General features: G+C 46.5%; 1 long non-coding RNA gene across 1 annotated transcript; it reads left to right on the top strand.

The window, feature by feature from the left end:
• The first annotated feature begins 4,268 nt into the window (after positions 1-4,268).
• On the top strand, positions 4,269-10,253 carry LOC150056530 (uncharacterized). Its single transcript, XR_016537273.1, has 3 exons — positions 4,269-4,381; positions 6,911-7,028; positions 7,343-10,253. It is a non-coding gene; the product is annotated as an uncharacterized LOC150056530 (long non-coding RNA).
• The last annotated feature ends 6,229 nt before the right edge of the window (positions 10,254-16,482 follow it).

Here is a 16,482-nt window from a genome sequence, read left to right as displayed (position 1 = left end):
GAAAAGAATGACATTGCCCCATTTGTTAGGAAATGGAAAGACTTAGAAAAAATCATATTAAGTGAAGTAAGCCAGACTCAAAGGAACTTAGGCTCAATGGTTTCCCTCATTTGTCATAATCAGTAGAAACCTTGTGCTATCCTAGCAGAGATTTGCAATAGAGCAAAACCTTGATACAAAAGGCCATATAGTAGGACTCTAAATGAAAGGATCTCTAGGATATAGAAACATAAGCCATATAAGGAATGATTGTTGTTCTTAAGGTACTATGTTATCTCTCATCTCTTTTGCTGTCCCTTGGTTATCTCATATTGTTACAATATCTCACTTTGTTACCTGATATATCAGATATATTTGTATTTGGTTATTTGAAATTGGATAGAGAATGGGGGAAAACAAGATGAGGGGTGGGGGCTGGGGGGAGGGAAATGGGGACCAAGACATGTGAAAGGGTATCAATGTATGGGAATTAATGCACCATCTATCTGGCAAATATCATTTAACCCTTCTATTAATTACAATAAAAATATATGAAAAAAAGAACTGATGATGTATCATTAAGCAAATTAATAAATGGACTTCAGTCTTCAGGAAATGTACAAATGAGCTAACTCCTATAGATGGTTAGAAAAGACTCAGAAGAGTAGAGGCTAAGCCAGTTAATTCTCCTTAGTTATAATCACTGCATTTATTTAAAGGAACTGGCTAATCCAGCCTCTTCAGTTCTGTGAGATTTGTGTCCAAAGCATATTAATTATTGCCGGAAATCCTTTTGTCTTTAGCACTCACCAATGGACTTGGGATGTGTCATGCCCTAGTGCCAGCTTACTCTCACATCTACAGCATTTAGTGCTCACTCTACAGAGAATCCAGAGCTATTCCTATTAACATGTCAACCACATCAACTAAAGAGCTTCCTAAGTAGATACTTAGGAGAGATTTCCAGTGAAGGGAAAATTGCCATAATGCTGGTAAGTGGGTAAGCTGCTCCCATCAAAGAGGAAATATGGATAAGAGGCTCTCCTTGGCTTAAATGCAAAATCCACTAAGAAATATCACAATTAAAACTATGCCTTAAAGACCAACCTTTCAAAAATCAGCCTTTGGGTAGATGGAGCCACACCTTAACTCTACTCATTTCAGCTGAAATCCATTTAAAACTCAGAACCAACCTTTGCATGGTGGCGGGTTTCATTTCCTTTTAGCTTTCAAGTTCAAATCTTTGCTCTTAAAGGGATTCGGGTAGGAAGAGGAAGAGTGTTTGTTGATCACCTACTGTGTTCTCAGTACTAAGCTAAATGTCATCCATACCATAAATATAATTTTATCAAGACATTTCTCTCTCACCCAGAGAAAGTGAATATTTAGACTTTGCATGTTTCTTTTATTTGTTTCCAGGTGTAGTCAGACCTCTGTTTATATTAGTTGGTTCTTTATGAATAGATCTAACCAACTCTGAGCCAAAAATATTCAAAAAATGATTGAGAACAGATATCCTTGCTTTACTTTTCATTATTCCTTGAATCATACAATAGAACAGCTAATATTTTGCATATAAGGTATATTATAGTATAAACAGAATATATATACATATATATACATTAAAGGAGATGAATATTGAAAGCATGTTCCTTATATCAGAATGAACATTTTGTTTATCTCCAACATGTTGAAAATTTAAAAATAGCCTAACAAAGCAAGTCTAGGTTCTAAGAAGGGTGGTCAAACTTGAGACAGTTTTTTGCTTGTTTATTGGTTCTGTTTTGTTGGATTTTTTTGGGGGGGTGTTGTTGGTGCTTCTTAGGCACAAAGTAGTCAGGTGTTTGACAGGGGCTCCATTGAGGCTAGTTTTTCCCTTTCATAGCAAAAGCAAGCAAGGATATAAGTGGGAACCAGGGCTCCCACACAACCCTACTAAATACAGAACAGTTACAAACACAGTTACTCACACAGAGGCAGGCAAGAGTCAGCTTCTTAAAAACTTTCTTTACCCTGGCAGTTAGAGTTGACCAACAAGCTGCCTACAGTGAAGTCAAACATTGACCCAACAGGAATGGATGCTCGATGCAAATGTAGATCCCTTATGTAGATGCCCAAATAGACATTTTCACAAGCATTCTTCTTTCTATATCAGTGGCTTATCCTTTTTGATGCCCTGTTTTTGTTCAGAGCTGCATTGCCCAACTAGCTTGATTAGTTTTCAAAAAAACAGGGGATGGGTGGGAGTATGGCCTAGTGGTAGAGTGCTTGCCTAGCATTCATGAAGGGCTCCATTCCTCCATACATAGAAAAAGCCAGAAGTGGTGCTGTGGCTCAAATTGTATAGCTCTAGCATTGAGAAAGCCCAAGGACAGTGCCTTTGCCCTGAGTTCAAGTGCCAGAAATGGCAAAATTAAAATTAATTAAATTAAAAATGAAAAAAGAAAGGAAAAAGCACTGAAGGTGTCCCCCTGAGCCCAGTCTCATTTTTGCTCTTTATGGATCTAGGAACCCAGCTATCACATTTATAATTATGTTTGCAGGCTTACACTTATTTTCCTAGCTATTTGGGAGATCAATGAGAGACAAGGAGGGACACAGTCCAGTCCTCTTTAGGAAAAAAAGTGAGATCCTATTCCTATTTTTAAAATAATCAGGGCAAAAATTGCTTAGATCCTAGTTCAAGTGGTAGAGTACCTGCCTATGAAAATAAAATGTCCCGAGTTCAAATTCTAGTATCCCCCCAAGCTATTTGGTGTTTGTCTGAGTATTGAACTTATATAGTATGAAGCTCTAAGAAAATAGATTTTTCTTATTTTAATATTACTAATCTTCTTACAACATGAATATAAAGATTGCCAAGTACCTTTGGCTCACACTTGTAAGCCTAGCTACTCAGGAGGCTAAGATCTGAAGATTGTGGTTCAAAGGCGCCTCAGGGAGAGAAAATTCTTAAGACTTTTATCTAAGATTATCCACCAAAATACCAGAGGTAGAATCTGTAGCTCAAGTGTTAGAGCTCTAGTTTTGAGAGGAAAAAAATTAAAGGGGCCAGGAGATAACTCAGTAAGTGTAATGTCTCGGGTCCAATCCCCAGTACCATAAAAGAAAAGACAAAAAAAAAAAGTTAAAAATCCAAGCAACAACAACAACCAAAACCTTAAAAAATTAAAAATAACAAATAAAACCAACTAAGGGACAACACACCATCTTTGAATTCAAGCCTCATTTCTGTACTTATAAACTGACATCTGAAACCTCTTTCTACAATTATTCAAACATTAAAAATTTTTAAAGGATACATCCTTAATTGGAAAATAAAAATATTTTTTAAATATCAATTTTAAGTCACCTCTATGCAATGTTATGATTTCTTTTTATATTTTTTGCAAGGTATGGGGTTTGAACTGAGGACTGTGCACTTGGTAGGCAGTTATTCTAGCATTCGAGCAACATGTAGTAGGACTATCAATGATTTATTTTCATTAATTTCGTCAACTTCTCTGCAGATCCAGACATAGCAGTGACATCAAAGAAGGAACCAGAAAGGTTTCACAGTGGAAACTGTTGGTATAGAAATAAGTTCATGTGCACTTCTCCTCTAAGGTTGTTTCCCTCGCCATACAGAGAGGGCAGTAAGGAGAAGAAAGCCTGCTCTCCAGGGCTTCTAACCCCAGGGTCCAGGCCTGCTTGAGGGTCCGGGCACCAGGATCTTGGAACCTGGGGATCACTGACCTAGCTCCCAGTCCTACAAAGATCAGGAGGTCTTTTTTATTTTTGTTAATTTTTATTGTCAGTATAATGTATAGAGGGGTCACAGTTAACATTCGTCAGGTAGTAGGTGCATTACTTCTCACACATTCAACCCTTCTCATAGTTTTGTCCCCATTCCCCTCCCTCATCTGGAGCTCTTTCTGCGGAGGCCATAGCCGGTCCAGCCTCAAAGTAGCAGGCCTTTTCTCGTGCCACAGCCTTGACCCAGTGGTTGCAAGGCCTCTCATGGCCCCATGGTGGCTGGCCAGAGGGGCAGGAGTGAAGGGGGAGGGTCATGGTTGAAGGTGGCTGGACCCCTAGGATCCCATCAAGGATGGAGGGGAGAGAAAGCAGTGTGCCCCTAAGACCCATATTCACCTTAGGTCACAAGGAGCAGATTTGGGACTTGAGGGGTGGGGGTTCCCCAGGGAACACACCTCACAGGGCCCTGGAAGGCCAAGAAAGCCTGGAACCGTTGGTGAGCCTGGGCTAGAGTGAGGTGGGGGAGGGGGAGGGGGAGGGGTATAACCGTTAGCCACCATGGAGCAGCAGTTGGTCGTCCTTCCACCTGAAAGGAACCCATAGAGCAACAACAGCCCTCTCTGCCTCTGGGGAACACGGCCCAGAAGGTGCTCGCTGCGTCCTGCAGGTCAGTGTGCATAGGATACAAAATGGCTAGAGATGAAAAAGGCAATGGCCTAGACAACCCAGATGCCAGGAGGTGCCCGCTAGGATTAAAAGAGAGAGAGAGAGAAAATTCACAGGTCTCATCAATTCCGTTGTGTTTTAAAAAGTCCCAGCACTGTCTTCTGAAGGTGACATTGGATGGAGTGGGAGGCTACCTCCAGAAGTAGAGCAGGAGCGACCCTGGTACCCGTGTGTGCTCAGCGGCTTACAGGACCTCGAACAGAAATCCCACAGAAGCCAGAGGTGATGGTCAGCTCCTAGACTGGTCTGGTCCTGTGGAGCAAACCATTGTCTTCTCAACAATATCCCTTTTTCTGTGTGCATTTTATTCATTACTGTATGTATGTATGTATGTATGTATGTATGTATGTATGTCTACTATGCTAAGTACTTTAAAAATATCGAGTTTTTCTAGATGCTCACCAGTATTTCAAATGATCTCAGATACCTTCCTTCCATGCAAGTAACACATTGTTTTCCTCCCTTCTGAAAGGAAATGAATGATTTCTTAAAACCAGCTTTCCATTGGTGGTCATACTTCCCTTTAGTCCTAACCTAGCACTTCTTAGAAAAGAAGAAAAGATTCTCTCTCCATCACTCCCTCGTTCCCTTCCTTTTTACTAGAAAGGTCCCAGTCTCACTTGGTTTATGTTTGTCTTTAGAATGTAGTCCTCAAATTTAAACTACTGGAAATATTATGGTAATATTTATTTTATTTAATTTCTTTAGCGGTGATGCATTACATCTTCAGAGAAAAGAGTTCATGACTCTCCAATACAGATCTTTATAAGAAATTCTTGGGCATTTGGAGAATAGAAGTGAAAGTATGTTTTCTTTCTTTGATGTGCGGGAAGATTTTCCTTGTCCTCTCTTTGATAGCCCCACTAAGTGATCTCAGATCATCCTATATCTCTGAGCATACATTTGGTAATTTTAGTGTTCATTTGGCTTATGCCAAACTACACTGTAAAACTGTTGTTTCCCTCTGTTATTTTGATCAACTTGAATATGAAAGAAGAGCAGGGAGATCTGAAAAATCACTCAGTGTGTTCCTTGAGGAGATCCCAAAACTCATTGAGGTGTCAGGATTTGATCTGACTGCTTAATGAAGGAGTGATGATAAGAAAGAAAGAGTAAATCCTGAGTAAAGATGACACAAGATTTATTTCACAATCATAGGGAAAGTGTTTTTTAAAGATGTGCTGGAAGTACTTGCCGAGTAAGCTTTTTACAACACCTGCAAAGGTGAAAAAGCCTGATTTTCCCATCAGGAACAATATAGGAGTTTACTATTCCCAACTTCTATTTAATGTACTATGGAAACTTGTAATAGGAAAACTGAGAGAAGGAGAAGGAGGTAGGGGGGAGAGGAGAAGGAGGAAGAAGAGGAGGAGGAGGAAGAGGAGGAGGAGGAGGAGAAAAACATGAAGAAGGCAGGGAAGGAGGAGAAGAAGAGAAAGGAAGAGAAGGAGAGAAAATAAGAGTCTCTAAATGGGAGAGAAAGAAGTTTGCTTACCAGATAAAATCTGGTATGGTCGCCTTTTAAGAAAAAGCTTTAAAATTTCCCATGCTGGTGCTGGTACTAGGTCTAAAACATAATGCTTTGTCCTATCACTTGGCTTCTCCATCCAAGCTGGCATGCTACCACTTGAACCTCAGCTCTACTTCTAGATTTTTCATGGTTCATTGGAGAGAAGACTCTCCTCCCCACCCCACCCCCACCTCTCCACAGACCCCTGGTGGTTTTGAAGCAGGATCCCAGATCTCAGCTTCCTGAGAGGTGTGAACCACATTTGGCAGGTAATTTGCATTTGAATACTAAAGCAGTGTTAGCTGCCCTCCCCCCCTCATGCATCATAGGATGTCCCAATAGAATTCATTATCTTATTGATCTGGGGTCCTATTGATGCTGATCCCTTTGCCAGAGCTCTGTGGAGATTCTAGGAACACAGCTCCTACTCTCCTTCTTGTCACACTTTGTCTGCTTGGCACACTGGAGATTTTATCCACAGGAATTCTGACATTGTGGAGTAAAGGAACTGAGAGCTGCTCTCGCCATGGCTACTTTCTGAAACTTTAATAGAGAAACTATTATAACACGTTCCATAACTGGCGTAAGTGCCAGTGAGGGCAACTATGAACTGCTTCTTCCATTGCTACATTAGGCAACGCTTCCTCACAGGACAACTCCAGCTATTGTCTTGGGAGCTGTGATATGTCTTGTTGACAGTATGGGCAGAGAGGATCTGTAGTAACGTTATTCATCTGTGAGTGGCTTGGCATCCATAATGATGTTCTTTCCGTGTCTGTGTCTAGCCATTTGCATGTTTCTTAATGTCTTCCTTGATCCATGTGCTTGGGGTTTTATGACTGCACTTGGTTTTGAAGACCTGGGATCTGGGTTTTACTGAGTTCACTGTAGTTGCAGTTCAACAGCAAATACCCTCCCTGGAGCCCAGCCCTGATTCTGGTGTCTGTTCACTGTTTTCAGAGCCCTGCTGTGGTTGTTCACTATGATCTCCAGTCCTTCCAAGCAGCATAAGGGTGGCTTCCCTAACTGCACAGAATGAACCCCAGAACTTCCTACATTGCTAATTGTTGGCACACAGGTAATTTTTCAACACTCAAATGTCAGGGCTCGTAGAATGGTTCATGATAATACCTCAATCCCTAGCCCCAGGAGTTGTAAGCACTCTTTCAGGACTTCAGCTTGAACTTGGGCTCTGTGCAAGGTGAATGAGTACTTAATTTATGAGTACCCTGGGGGGGGGGGAGACATCCACAGCAACTTTACTAAAGAAATCATTTTAATGTATGATTAACATTATTCAAGGTTAGCATTTTTATTTAACCCACCCATCTACGCCTATCAGTAAAGAGTTTCATTTTATGCTTTTCCTTCCCCTCTGTATACATCATGCAGCCTTCTACTTCCCAGGATGCATGGATGAGTGATATTTTCTTTGGAGTCCACACCAGTGGGTGGAGCCAGACACCTTGGGGTGAAGAGACTGCAGTCTAGGATGCGACCTCATCCCTGGCTCTCTTGGAAAGCTGGAGGCTCAAGAAAGGCAAGACTCCCTCATTCTCTGTCAAAAATCTGTGAAACGGAAGCATTTGATGCAGAGTAGTATAAATGAGAAGAGTGCAAATAATGACTTGCTGGGTAGCCCCAACTGCCCACTGGGTGGGTTGTTGATATTCCCCTGCTAAAGTGGACAGCTATCTCCAACTGGAAGCAGCTCTTGGTGCTAATGTCTCCAGTAGAAGCCTAGTGACTGAATGGAGTCACTGCTTTAATTCTGGGGCCTCCCAGACTGCAGAGCCCCTCTGTGCTTAAGGCAGCCTTCATTATTCTGGTCACTCCCATAGGATTTGCCCAATTCTCTGAGGACCTTACCCCAGTGAAGAAAGTGAGGTGGAGAGAGCTCAAGCCACACAGCCCAGTCACAAAATGGCTGGTAGGAAGAAAGTAGGATGCCAATATCAGTTTATCTGGCTCTCCATCTTACCACTCAGAACCTTCTGAGTCCTTTGCCCATGTTGACCCAGGCACTTACTTGTTTGAGCACTTCCAAAGAAGAGTGCTCAACCTAGTGTTCCTGGAGTCATGAAGCCTGTTCCGAGGGGAGGCTCCCGCTCCATTGATAGTGGAGAGGTAGGGCAGGGAGTGGCTGTGCAGACCACAGGATCCACACGCCCGCTACCCTCCAAGGGCCAGTGGGGACTCAGAACCCACATGCCCATCCTTCAACAGGTCCCAGTGGGACACTGACTCAGGGTACGGGCCACAGGCCCTCAGGGCTAGTTCTGGAGATCCCCCGTATTTGCTGCTCTTACTGCCTGCCCCAGCTCATCTTTCTGACTCATGGAGGCGCTTCAGGTTGTGAAACCAAGACACAAAATTGACCTCTACTACTATATGGAGTTCCCAGCACATGGACTGCATTGTCCTGATGATGGAAAGGACATTGAATTCATGGCTGAAGGAGAGGGCAGGGCAGGCCATGCAACATAAGCTGGGCCTTTACCTGGGCTCACTCTTCTCTCACTCTCACTTGGGTTCCTCCTTGCTTCTCTAGTGGGATCCAGTGGTCACCCCCAGGAAGCTGTCCTGGACTCCCCCCGCCCCCAACTTAGGGCCCTGTCTCCTGTCCTCTATTTCAAATGTTGTCACGTTCACAGGCAAGGATGGACCCAAGCGGCCTGTGCAGCTGACCACCCTATTGCGGAGAGCATCATTTTCTCCCCGCTCCTCTTTTTATGTTAATCCAAGTGCCCTGGAATTCAAGGAGCCAATGGGCTTAGAAAATGGTCTTCGACAATGAAGATTGCCGTGACTTCTTGCACCCTACCTAGTCCAGCCCAGGGACAGGCTGGGTCCACAATTGGACTAGGGTTGCTCTCAAGTGTAAGGCAGAGAATCCTGAGGCCATGAGATTGGGATCTGACTGCCTGCATCCCTCTATGGCCATGGGAGAGACTGAGGCTTCCACTGAGAAGGCCATGGCATTCCCACATGCTGTACCCTGATGTGACCCAGTGTCACACACTCTCACCCATGTCAGTGCCCACCAAGAAATTGACACAAGTCACCAGCAGCACTGTGGCCCAGCAGCCTAGAGCATGGGAAAATGGAACTGATGGTGTGGTGGGTGGCACCCTGAGTGGCAGAGAGGACGAGGACTAGGAGACACCTGGGCACGAAAGGATTCTCTCTCTCTCTTTTTTTTTTTCTGCTAGTCGGATTTTCCAGGTTTGGACCCCTACTCACTCACATCCTTGGAGTCCTTGGATTTGTGCAGTGAGGCCAGGTGTGGGAGGATAGAGCCCAGGTAAGGGACCATATGCTCAGTGAATTCCTGTGGCATTGAGTGATAATGCTCAGAAGGGTCCTGTTAACCTCCTCCCAAATCAACTCAGATTGAGCCCCACCCCCTGGAGCCTACCATTCACAATAAGCAGGGCTGTACAAGCCTCCTCCCCCTCTTGGATACCCCCACGAAAGGCCACAACCTTGAAGGTGGGACTCAATCTGACTCCGGTCACTTTCTAGGCTGACGCTTGGCAGCTCTACAAGGTTTATGGTCCTGGCCACCGCAGGCTGCTGTGCTCCTACAGGCTCTAGTCTGGTGGCAACATTCCTGCTTTGCAGAGGCCAGGTGTGAAGGGGCATTCAGGGAGTGGGCCAAAAGGTGGACTGGGCTGTGGGAACCCCATCCATTCCTTCTCCTAGGAAGCTCCTAGCCTCAGGCATGCATACTCGCCCGTTCCTTAGGCTTCCTGTGCTATTTCATGAATTTTTGTCAGAAGCCCCAACAGTTTACACGTTGCTCCTGGCAGCACTGAGCATGGAGATAGAAACCCTTGTCCTCTCACCACTCAACCCATCCATGTCCCCATCTTCTCTATGGTGTGGCAGCCAAGGCTTGCTCCTAATGCGCTGGGGGTCTCAGGCTCTCTGTGACATTTGCAGGCTCTTTTCCTGGGCAGGTCACACAGACATATGGCAAGGCCTCATCTAATGTGTAGATTGCAACATTTACATCCCAAACAAGATGTCCCTGTGGCTGGTAGGTTTCTAGACCCTGGCCCCATGATTCTGGCAAAGCCCTTCCCCTAGGGTGAGAAGCCCTCACAGAAACGGAGCAGGAATATGGCTTCTAGGTGTCAAGTTGGTTTGGTGTAGAAAAGTCAATCCCGTTAGTTCCCAGAAGCTCAGGAGGAAGGCTGTTAGGAAATCTCAGCAGATAGCTAGAGATGAAGAATCCTGTCACTTCCTTCTCCCTCCTGGCTGCCTCCTCTTCACTCACTCAGTTGGATTGCCGGGGGGGGGGGGGGGGGGCTCTGTGTTTCCCCATATATCTATTCCTCTACACCCAAGCACAGAACTGGTGTTTCTAGACTTGCTTTGGTTGATACACTACTGGAATGAAAAAAAAAAATCATCAGGGAGGAATTCCTCTCTCTCCCCTCCCCCATTGCCAAAACCTATTTCCGGGTCTCATACTACCTTGAAGATTTTCTCATGGGAGAAAAACTTAACTTAGCTTCTGGAAGATGTCAAGACTTTTCCTGGAGGATGGGCATAGATAAGGTGTAAGTGAGAGAGGAAGAGAAGGAGAGTGAATAGATTTCCTTGTAGAGTCAGTCCTTCGTCCTCATGGGAGAAGAGCTTTGCAAATGGTTCCATTGTGACTGAAGGGTACATAGGTCTGGAGCTAAGCCTGTGGGGGAATCCTCAGGCTCCACCTACACTTCCACGAAGTGATTTTGCTTGGAAGAGCACCAGATAGACTGGTGTGGCTACTACAAGGTCTAAAAAGAAAAAAGTCCCCTGTAGCCTTGTCCAATGTCTGGCAGAAAAGGAAGCTAACCCTGACAGGGAAATGCTGTGCAAGGCTCCAAATGTGTGAGCTGTGCAGAGCTGCAGCACCTGTTCTAGAGGATTGTCACTGGGCTTCCAGAGGACACCTGTGAGGCCCAGGCAGTCACGGTTGCCAAGGGCAGAGCTACACCTAGGCCCTGGACAGGATTACTCTGGAAAGCAGATAGGATTCCATACAGGGAGAAGTCATTTCTCGGCAGATGACATTCCCAGAGATGATAAATGTGTGAGCTGTGAGCTGTGGAAGGAGCTTCTTCTGGCCCCGCTTTGTCCATAGTAGGGCTGGGACTTTCTACTGGGATGAATGAATGGGGAGCTTGGGGGACATGGCAGGATCCCAGCAAGAGGAGAGCAGGATTATGGTCAACCCAAGCAAGGGAAGAGTGTGAGAGAGCATCAGAAGCTGAGGGTTTGGGCAGAGGGCTGTGAGTAGGCAGCCACCTGGGTGGAGGGGAGCAGGACTAGGGAAGAGGGGTTCCTATGGTCCTCCTGCAATGGCCAACTGGATCCAGGGCTCCACCCCGTTGGGTGGTGTCTGCCACCTCCCTGCTGTGGTACCCATGGCAGGTGGTGGCAACTGAGCTGGCTCCCTTGTTAAATTGTGTCAGGATGGCAAACTCAATGAGCACTGGGTGCTCCTAACACTTCTTATCAGGCTGGGAATAGACATCGTTTAAGCATTGGTATGGAATCAAGTTTTTGAAGAGGTCCTGGGGAGAGTGAGGGACCAGTATTACTTGCCCAGAGGCATCCGGAGGACCTGGGCCAGGGTGGGACATAGTGCTGGAGCTCAGGAAGCTGAGGTGGGGCTTATGGGAGTCTCTGGATTTTGTTCCGGGACCTCAGAGCCTCTTGGCATGAGGGTGACCCAATGAAAATATGAGGAAATAGGTAGAGGGGCATATTTACCACTAAATTCAGTTCTTTCTGTCAACAATAAAATGCTTCAGCCTGAATATTCCAGGTGGCACTCTACCTCCCCACTACATCTGGTTTTTGACTCTAGTGTACCTGCACTTTGGCTCCAAACTGTGACTTATTTTCTGTGTGTCATGGGATCTCAATAGCCATCAGGACCCTGAAGAGGGCTAAGGTACAGAAGCCTGTGGATAGACAAATGGGACTTGGGGTTGGGGCTGCATCCGTGTCACTCTTGAGCATTCACTGTCCTTGTGGCTGGTTGGGTCCCATGGGTCTTGTGCAAAAGGAAATTGCTTATTTGACTTAAAGAGACTGGGTGTGGTCTTGGATTTGCAACAGTGGAACTGGGGTTTGGACTGAAAATCTATTTGGGACCATGAAAATGGTGGGTTTGGTCAGTAGAGTTGAAAAGGAAAGACTGCTCGCTTAGGCCTGCCAAACTACTCACCACAGCTATTAGGGTGAACTACTTTTATTCAGGTCTGGCAACCACTCAACACATGAGCTGTCTCCAACTCATTGTTGGCATGCATCAATGAAATCCAAGAGGGCTTTCTGGATAAAACGTGAGCATCCTCTAATTCTAGGGTCTCCCAGTGAGCTGGCTGTACTGGCCAGGTATGCCTCTTAGCAGGTGGTTGAGCTGGTTCTTGCTCTGGAGCACCGGGTAGAGCCAGAGTGGTCTCCCATAAACAGCTGGCCATGCTTTTTGTCCAGACTGGGAATTGGATCGGAGTCTTATCCTAAACCTTCTGCCTCAGGGTCTAGGTGTGCTATCTCAGGGCTGGATGGCAGGGCTCCTGTGGAGATGGCTCTGGTTCCTCATCAAGTGATTGCAGTGAGTCGGCCTCTCCAGCTACTAGGTGAGACTCTGCTACTCCAGCACAGGACCTGGAGTTGATTCAAATCCTCCTCTTCCTGGGGCCTCTAGCTCCATCCCTGAGCTGCCTGCCACAATGGATCTAGCAGTCATAGGCTGATCTGCAGATGTTGCTGGCTCTTGAGCAGATGGTAAAATTAGTTCAGCCTTCCTTTGAGGCAGTTGGTGTTCCAAAGTGGGGAATGGCACAGACTCTTCTCCTGAATGTACTGGTGGATCTATTCCTAACACTGAAGCTGTTGGTGCCATTGGGCTAGGTGCTGCAGGCAGAGATGGAATGACGGTTGGTTCTGCATCAGATAGGGGAGCAGAATCTTGCCATTTGTGCTGTGGGCCCCGTATGGTGAAGGCAGAGGTCTGTGGTCCTGGGCTGATGTACAGCTGGCTTTATCTCTGAAGTAGATGATGGTGGTAGTAAGTCAGCCTCTCCAGCCAATCCAGGAGCTGACTCTGGCTCTGATGCTGCTCTTGGCTCAGCTCTGCTTCTAGGCTGGATGGTGGATCCAGCTGTATATTTGGTTTGTCACTAAGCTAATGAGGCCAACTACAAGAGAAGAAAAGATTCCCTACACTACTGCCTTCCCTTGAGTCTTTCCTATGTCACAGGAAACTCCTGTCTGCGTGAGTAGCCCCACCTCTTGACTCCACCCCAGGAAGCCTTACCAGACTTCAGCCCAAGGCCTCCAGACTTTCTGGCTTTTCTTACTCATGGCACTATGGCAGGCGTAGAGCCTCTTTCAAGTGGAGTGAACTCAGAGCCCTCCTGCTCTCTGCTGGTTGCCATCCACATGGTCCAGCTGTGTGAGCAGAAGGAGGCCTGATGCTCCTCGATGGAACCAGGCATGTTACACTGTAAGTAAGCAATCAGATATTAGAGGCAGGAACTTGTGAAGTTTTCTAGGAGCCCAAGATGAATTGAATATGTGAGGTGCAGAGGAGAAGGCAGCAGACTGAGTGTCAGGGCCTCTCTATCTCTTGTCCCTCTTAAAGCACTTGCATAGGAGGTATTGCCCACAGTAGGCCAGGTGAAGTGGCTGGAGCTGCAGGTAATGTGGACAGGGAGCAGACTGGACTTAGATCACAGGTGTGAGTAGCACCTTCCTTTGCAGTGAAGTACCATGCCCATCTCCTTGTGTCCTTGGACACCCTCCCCATAAACTGTCAACTCTAAGGTGCTTTGTCCTCTTGCTTGGCATCGCCAGAACTCAGCAGGCACTCCACTGAGGCAGCTTCTTGTTACCTGCTTCTCCGTGAGTCCTGTAAGGCTCAGCAAGTACAGGCTCGATCCTGAGCATTCCCTGAGACCCTAAGAAACCTTTGCGTGGAGCACTCTGGGCCTCACACCTAGTGTGTGGCTCTGATATGCAACAGCAAACCTGCCTGGGCTGGGCTGACATGATGCTGGGGCTTCTTCCTCACTCTCCAGGCACAGAGGAATCTAGCCCTAGCTCCCTGCGTGGACACCAGTGTGCCTTCTTCCACTTGCAAGTGAAACCTTTCACATGATTCCTCCTTTGGGAATTCTGAGTCAAGCATTATGCCATTTGGTTTTCCCCAGGCCTCCCCAAAGCCAGCTCTCAGAGGTCCTCTCTCCTCCCACAAGCCCGCTCATGGTTGCACTTGCTCCTGTGGTCCTTCACCCTCATAATTAAGGAAACAGCCATCTCTAGAGGAGACAATGAATGTGTCACCTGGACGGTGCCTGCCTGTGATTTCTAGAGTGCCTGGTGGGCTCCCCAAGCACACCCTGGCTCAGGAGTCCAAAGGCGCCCTTTGTTCTTTTCACTGAGCCATGCCAAGTGTCTGGAAATGTGTCCACACATAAGGTGCTTCCTACAGGATGTTGTAGTGGATGAGCTCACTAGCTTCTTCCCAGATGCAGAAATGGGCATGGGGTATGTCCATGTACACCTAGGACTTTCGATATAGCTCAGGTAGGTCAGGGATCCCCGACTAGAATGTGAACCTACTTTGCAAATTGGGAAGAAGTTTTCGACTTGAAGGTCTTAGACAAGTGAGGAATCAAGATAGAGTGAAGGTCCTTGGGAGGGAGGGGGCATCTCACCAGCACATCCTGCAGCCCAGTGCACGAGGCCAGGACTGGGACACACATGTGCAAGGCCCAGCCCACTAGCCCTGCTTCATGCACACCATTTCCCCAGATTCAAGTGCATCCACACGGATGCAGCACATGCCAAGGCCTAGCCAATGGGACTGTCCCTAGGGTCAGAGTACTCCACAGCAGGGTCGCATCTACTGTGTTAAGGTGAGAGTTCAGTAAGTGTCCAGAAATAGGGTGCTATAGAATGCATCCCCAAAGAGCAGAGCAGGAACCAGGTGGTCCACCAGCCTCGCCAGTTTGCCTCTCTGAAGGTATTCTCTTTGGGTCATGACCAAAGAGCACCCATACTGGAGTGAAGAAATTAGGCATGATGCAAACATGGTAACAGCAGCACACTGGGAAAAGACTTATGGCCATAGAGTGAAAACAGCCTGGATACACACACACACACACACACACACACACACACACACACACACACATTTGTCCACACATCACTCACGCATGCCTTTGGACCCGAGGCTACCAGAGGGTAGTAGATTAGTGGGCTTCCCTTCCTTTGTTGCCTTGATTTGCCTGTGGGTATATGTGATAGATTTCTCCTCATGTGATTATACAAGTGATGATCCTGCATCTGGCGAACACTATCAAATTCTCCATTTGGGTTTGGTCTACAGAAAATTGGTAGACAGCACGAATACATGATGTTGTTCCAAAAGTTTCCATGTAAGTGAGCTGACGCACTGAGCATTGTGGGCACCTGGTGAGCCGGGCTCTGAGGGCTGCCTGCTCTTTTGTGAGGTAGTCTGTGCAGATGAGGTCATGGCTGGAGATCCCCTCTAAGCCTCAACCTCTGACAAGACCTCTCCAAATGTCCACTGGGCAGCTATCTGGGCTCCCTGCCAGGCCAGGAGGAAATCTAGACATCCATTCCTACCCACCCCATCCACTGTCCTCTGTCCTGACTGGACAGGTGCGCTCTGGTTTGGAGGACACACGGGTCGGAATGGGACCCTCCATCCGGTTTGAATGTCTCACTCAGTACAAGTATTTGTGCTTGTCCCTGAGTCCCCAGTCACTGCACTTCCTCTTCTTGCTTCCATCAAGCATCTGTATGCTAGGATGTCTTGTGTTGAATGTGACCTTAAGTCCCTCTAGTACTTGTTGATCCTAAGACTTGGTGTCAGTCATTTGTACTGAACCAATGTAGAATGAAGATAACTACAAGTTGTGTCTATACAGAGAATTAAGTACAAACAAGGTGTGCTTGTCTAGGCCTTTCTCCCTTCAGTGGGGAGCATGAGACAGGAGGTAACCAAGGTCAAAGCTAATCTGACCAATGCAGGAGCCTGTCTCAAATATATGCAAACAATGACCAAAGAAAGAAAAGAATGAGAACCAACTCATTCAGTACCTGAGCCCCACATTGGTGACAGAAAGTCACAAGTACAGACACAGACATAGGCATTCAAAAGACTTGTATAGGAAACCTGCACCCAAGAGATACATGTTCATACACACCTATGGAGAGACAGACATGACCTCATAGATATACACATGTACACAACATGGATACACACTCTCATCTGCAGACAAATGTAGGGGCACACATCTATGTTCACTTACATGGGTTCTCATAAATAGGCACAAGAAAATGAGTTCAATCATCCTGTGAGGTCTGGGGTGAGAGATGGAGAACTAAACCAGGGCCTTCAGTTAGTGCCCTGTCCCATCGAACCTCTGCTAGCTTGGGGAGAGGGGAAGGTGGCAGCCTATGGGGGAGTTGAACTGATAGACATTCTAAGGGTTCAT

Source organism: Megascapheus bottae, chromosome 12 (genome assembly GCF_031878675.1).
Source record: "Megascapheus bottae isolate mThoBot1 chromosome 12, mThoBot2.hap1, whole genome shotgun sequence".
NCBI classification, from domain to species: Eukaryota; Metazoa; Chordata; class Mammalia; order Rodentia; family Geomyidae; genus Megascapheus; species Megascapheus bottae.
Note: the sequence above shows the minus strand (reverse complement) of the source record. Positions and strands in the feature narration are given on the sequence as shown.